Source organism: Gossypium hirsutum, chromosome A01 (assembly GCF_007990345.1).
Source record: "Gossypium hirsutum isolate 1008001.06 chromosome A01, Gossypium_hirsutum_v2.1, whole genome shotgun sequence".
Taxonomy (NCBI): Eukaryota; Viridiplantae; Streptophyta; class Magnoliopsida; order Malvales; family Malvaceae; genus Gossypium; species Gossypium hirsutum.
In genome coordinates this window covers 33,124,638-33,129,825 of record NC_053424.1, presented here as the reverse complement: position 1 = coordinate 33,129,825, position 5,188 = coordinate 33,124,638, and the positions used below count along the sequence as shown (strand labels likewise).

Genomic DNA, 5,188 nt, shown 5'->3' with positions numbered 1-5,188 from the left:
ACCGTTATACCCCTAGGGTTAATTTTGACTGAAAAGCATGACGATCTGATTCTGTATGATGTATGCCATGATTATATATCTGTTGCATGGGGACATGAGTTATATTATGGAGGAAGCGTTCTGGTGGCTATGCCACAAATATCTGATCTGGTGGCTCTGCCACATATATCTGTTCTGGTGGCTCTGCCACGATTATCTGTATCTGGTGACTCTGTCACATTATCTGTTCTGGCAGCCATGCTGCAAATTCTGTGCTGTGTAGCGGTTGGGTGGGTCGAGTTGTCTCCCCACACGGTGTAAGGTTGGTACGGGGGTGTATACGGTTGGATATGGTTGGGTTTCTGTATAAACATGTAATATCTGTTCTGTTCTGTTATGGGCCTATGGGCTTTATTCTGAATCCTGTTCTGGGCTAAGGCCAACTTATTCTGTTTCTGTGGGTTGAGCTGATTTAGACTATGGTTGGGTTATTTTACACACTGAGTTTCCCCAAACTCATCCCTTTTATTTTCATCCACGCAGGTAATCCCCAACCATAGTGGGCTTGGAGCTGTAAGGGAATTCGGAGTGGCCACCCGTTCTGAAAGTTTGATTTTCTTCTGGTGAACTGGACATCCTTTTAATTACGTTTGAGGTTTTGGGCTTTTAAATGTAATAAGGCCGCTTATTTATTTTTGATGGTTTTTAATATGTATTACTAAGATAGGTAATACTTATTTTAACTGTTGAAATTGGATAGCATTAGGGCGCGTTTTCAAAAACAACAGTTGATTTCAAAATAACACGACAACAAGCAAAGCTTCCGCAATGAAAGTATTTTCCAAAATTAATCACTTTTCCTAAAAATGACTTAATCAAATCGGTTTCCTAGAAATATCCATGACGTTAAGGTGTGGCAATGGCAGTATGCATGTCTAGGATTGGATCTGAAGGGAGCTTGGTACTTAAGCAGTCCGATGGACTCACCACCTCTTTTCCGGTTTCCTACCTGGTGCACAGCTTCCATTCACTTTAACCCTTAATGAATTAATCTTTTGAACATCAAGTACGATTTTCTGGACTTAGAATGGAAATTTTTTTAACGTTTTTGATGTGGCATGCCAGATCCGGCCATAACTTCTGGGCCGGGTTTGGGGTGCTACATCCACCAAGAAGGGAAAGAGGCAACTGGGGTTTATTGGAGATAAAGATAATGAATGCCCATTTTCTTTCCTAAAAATTTACTACTTCCTTGCTTGAAAGTTGAAATTAAGTGGATTTGTAGATGTATACCAATTGATTGTTTAACATGTTAAATTGAAGTTCTGAGTAAGAAATATATCATCTTTTAGATAGAAATAAAAGGATGGATGGTTGAATACCCATTTTCTTTCATATTAATGGTTCCTCTTTGTACAGGGATTGGATTTAAAAGTGTCTGAGTAAACAACCTCACATTTTTAGCAATTGTGGTATTGGGTACATAGTTCCTGAATAAGTTGAGGGAACAACCATTGTTTCAGATCTTTGGAAATTTATGGAGCTAATAAGATTTTACCCTCAACCACCATCATTCTTCCATTGAAACCTGAGAAAGTGGAAGCCACAAAGGCGCAATTGTCGGAGCTGTACCCTGAGATTCTCCTGTTCTTATGCAAGATCAAAAGGTTATCTGTTCGTGCCATCAGTAATAATCCAAAATAAGGTGAAAATGTTTCGGCAATATTTATATCTAGTGAAATAGATCAAAATACCTAGCCATCTGATAGAGCAAGTTCATGTGTGGTCTATCCCTCAGCTAAAGAAAACCTTGAAACCACTGAAGAGACGTGCCGCTATTTCATGCGGCGACAGGTGTTTCAAGTGAAACCTTAAAGCAAGGTTAGTTCGAGGAATGACGTAGATGAGTGGATTATCTCGCTTGCTTTTCCATTTGGGAAGCGACTTAAACGAGGGACATCTTCTATTGGTGTCTTGGCTTCCTTGCCTACAGCAATGGTAACAAACTTTCCATTTATAATTTAAGCTGATTGCATACTGGCTTCCTCACGGGAAACGATATTACTAGACAACAAAAGGAACATGGAGATACTTGGATGTGTCCCTTCTGCATTTTTCAATGCCTTCTCTTTAATTTTGTGTGAAAAAGGGCTCTTTCTTCATTTCCTGAGACACAAATATTTGAGTTCTTGCCTGCTCAAGCTTTCTCCATTCCAGAACTAAACAATACAAAAGAATCTATCAAAATTATGGTGCAAAAGACTCGCATCATTTCTTGTGAAATGTTCTCTGGAACAAAGCTTTTTTGCAAACCAGACTCTGTTATTAGGATCCATGGAGGGTTTCAAGACCTCCTTAACAAAACAAAAGAATTTTGCATGAAGATTGTTAACTAATAAAACAAGAGAATTCTATCTTTTTCATTGAGTTAAACTTTCAATTATATAGCACTGGTACATCATATTAAATTCCTTAATTACAACAAATCAACTCCCTAATCACATCTTAAAATACAACAAAGGAAAGTATCTAATCATTCCTAAAATACAGCAAACTATTCTTAGGAAAGTATATATCTACAAGATATTTGACAGATATACTTGACATCCCCCCTCAAATTAATGCAGGTAAATCAAGCAACATCAATTTGTGTACAGAAAAAACTGATGTCGAGCACAAGGGAGAAGCTTTGTGAGGATATCAACAATCTATTGATTGGTAGAAACATGAGGAAGCGTAATAGAACTGTTATCAAATGATTTTTGAATGGAATGAAAATCGGCTTCAATATGTTTGGTGTATTCATGAAAGGCGGGATTTGCTACAATCTGAATAGCACTAATATTGTCAACATGGAGAGGAGTAAGATCAATTTGTTGGTAACCCATTTCAGAGAGCAGACCACGTAACCAAGTAATTTCTGAGCATGTGGCAGACATGGCACGATACTCTGTTTCAGTTGAGGATTTGGAGACTCCATCTTGTTTCTTGCATTTTAAGGAAATTGAAGCCTCACCCAAGTATACACACCATCCTTTTGTAGAGTGGCATGTATCAAGACATCCCGCCCAATCAGTATCACTATAAGCAATAAGATTAATAGAATAGCAAGCTGGAAAAAAAGTGACCACGATGAGGGGTACCATACAGTAGGGGTGAGCAAAATTCGATTCGACTCGAAAAAATCGAAAAAAAATCGAATTTTGAATTATTCGGATTGAGTTAATCGAATTAACTCGATTTTTTCGAATTCTGAGTTCGAGTCGAGTTGAATTCTCAAATTCGAATAACTCGAATAATTCGAATAAACCGAATATAAACTATATTTTTTAATTTTTTTAAATTTTAGGCTTTTATTAATTACTTAACCCAATTTCTCCCAAGCCCAAATATTTTATTTTATCCCATTTCCCCAACCCCAAGCCCGTCTGCCATTTATTTTCCCAAAACCCAATTTCTCCCCCCAAATCAAACCCCCATGCCCCAACCAATTTCATCTTCCAAAGTCCAAACCAAACCCCAAATTATTTTTCTTATTCTCTCCGGACTCCAATCTTCATTTCCACAAAAATTAAATCTTAAAATATATTTTTCTCAAAAAAACCTTAAAATAAACCCTTCTTCCTTCTTCTTCTAGTTCATTCAAACCTTCAAATCAAAATCTTTACCTCCAAATCGAGTTGCTGTATTTTTATTATAATCTAGTTGTATTGTTTTTGTTGTTTATTTGGACTAATATTGTTTATTTGGGTTGATGTTGTATTGCTTTTATTTATTCACTTATTTACTTTAATTTTTTGTTGAATGATTATGTTTAAAAACTTTAAAGAAAATTATTTTTTTGAAAAATTACATAAAAATAAATAACGCCGAGTCAATTTTTTTTTTAACTCAAACAAATATATTCGATTCGATTCAATTCAAATTCCATCTCACTCGACTCGATTCGAGAAAATTTCAAATAAAGTTAGGATGATAAAATAATGTTAGAAAACTTGATTAACTCAAAAATTTTCGATTCGATTCGATTCTATTCGATCGAATGCTCACCCCTCCATACATATAGCGAATAATTCACTTCACAATAGCCATATGTAAATGTCATGGGGAACCCATAAATTGACTCATCAAGTTAACAACAAAAGATGTATTTGTTCTAGTGATTGCCAAATAAACAAGACTCCCAACTAGACGGCAATACAAGGTAGGATCCTAAGGAAAAACACCTTCATCTTTGTGATATTTGACATTTAATTCCATTAGGGTATCTACTGAAGTAGTATTTTCTAATCTAGCTAACTAAATGATATCCTTGAGATAGTTATATTAATTAACAAAAATCCCTTTCTTGTTTTTGTGAATTTCCAAACCCAAAAAATATACAAGAGAACCCAGATCTTTCATGTTAAAAGAAGCATGTAGAGATATTTTAAGTTCTTGAATTTTCTCAATGTCAGAACCGGTAATTAAAATATCATCCACGTACACAAGCAACAGAACAATTCCATGAGGAGTCTTACATAAAAAAATGAAAGATCATATTGACTTTGTACGAAAGACAAATCAATTAGAGCCTTTTTAAATTTTGCAAAACAAGCACGAAGAGCTTGTTTAAGCTCATATAAGGAACATTTCAAGTGACATACCTCATTTGCAACAGTTGTTAAACCAGGTGGAGTACGCATATAAATATTCTCTGTTAAATCCCCATGGAGGAATGCATTTTTTACATGCATCTGATTAATGGACCAGTCTTGAAAAGTTGCAAAAGCCAAGATTGTATGAACGGTGGTCATTTTGACAACTGGAGCAAATGTTTTTTCATAGTCAATCCCATATTCTTGTCAATTATCGAGAGCCGCCAAGCGAGCCTTATATCAGTCAAGTGGCCCATCATATTTTAGTTTGATTGAGAAAACCCATTTACAACCAATGGGAGTAACATCAGAAGGACAAGTGACAATGTACCAAATCCGATTATGGTGCAAAGCATCACGTTCATCTTGAATAGCTTGTAGTAACATTTATGTTGGATTGCTTCTAAGTATGAATATTTTAATGGAGGAAAGTGTAGCAATTATAGATTTGTGATAACCAAATATTTTAGGAGAATAGTCAGATTTGTCTAGTGGATGTGAGCTGCGAGTGGATTTTTTAAGTGGAGACAGATCACTGGCAGGGGCTGGTGGCAAGGAAGACATAAGTGGTG

The 5,188-nt window shown here is 35.9% G+C and overlaps 1 long non-coding RNA gene across 1 annotated transcript; it reads left to right on the top strand.

Annotated features, from left to right (window-relative positions):
- The first annotated feature begins 1,051 nt into the window (after positions 1-1,051).
- Positions 1,052-2,028, top strand: LOC121228164 (uncharacterized). The gene is made up of 2 exons (XR_005925689.1): positions 1,052-1,684; positions 1,778-2,028. It is a non-coding gene; the product is annotated as an uncharacterized lncRNA (long non-coding RNA).
- The last annotated feature ends 3,160 nt before the right edge of the window (positions 2,029-5,188 follow it).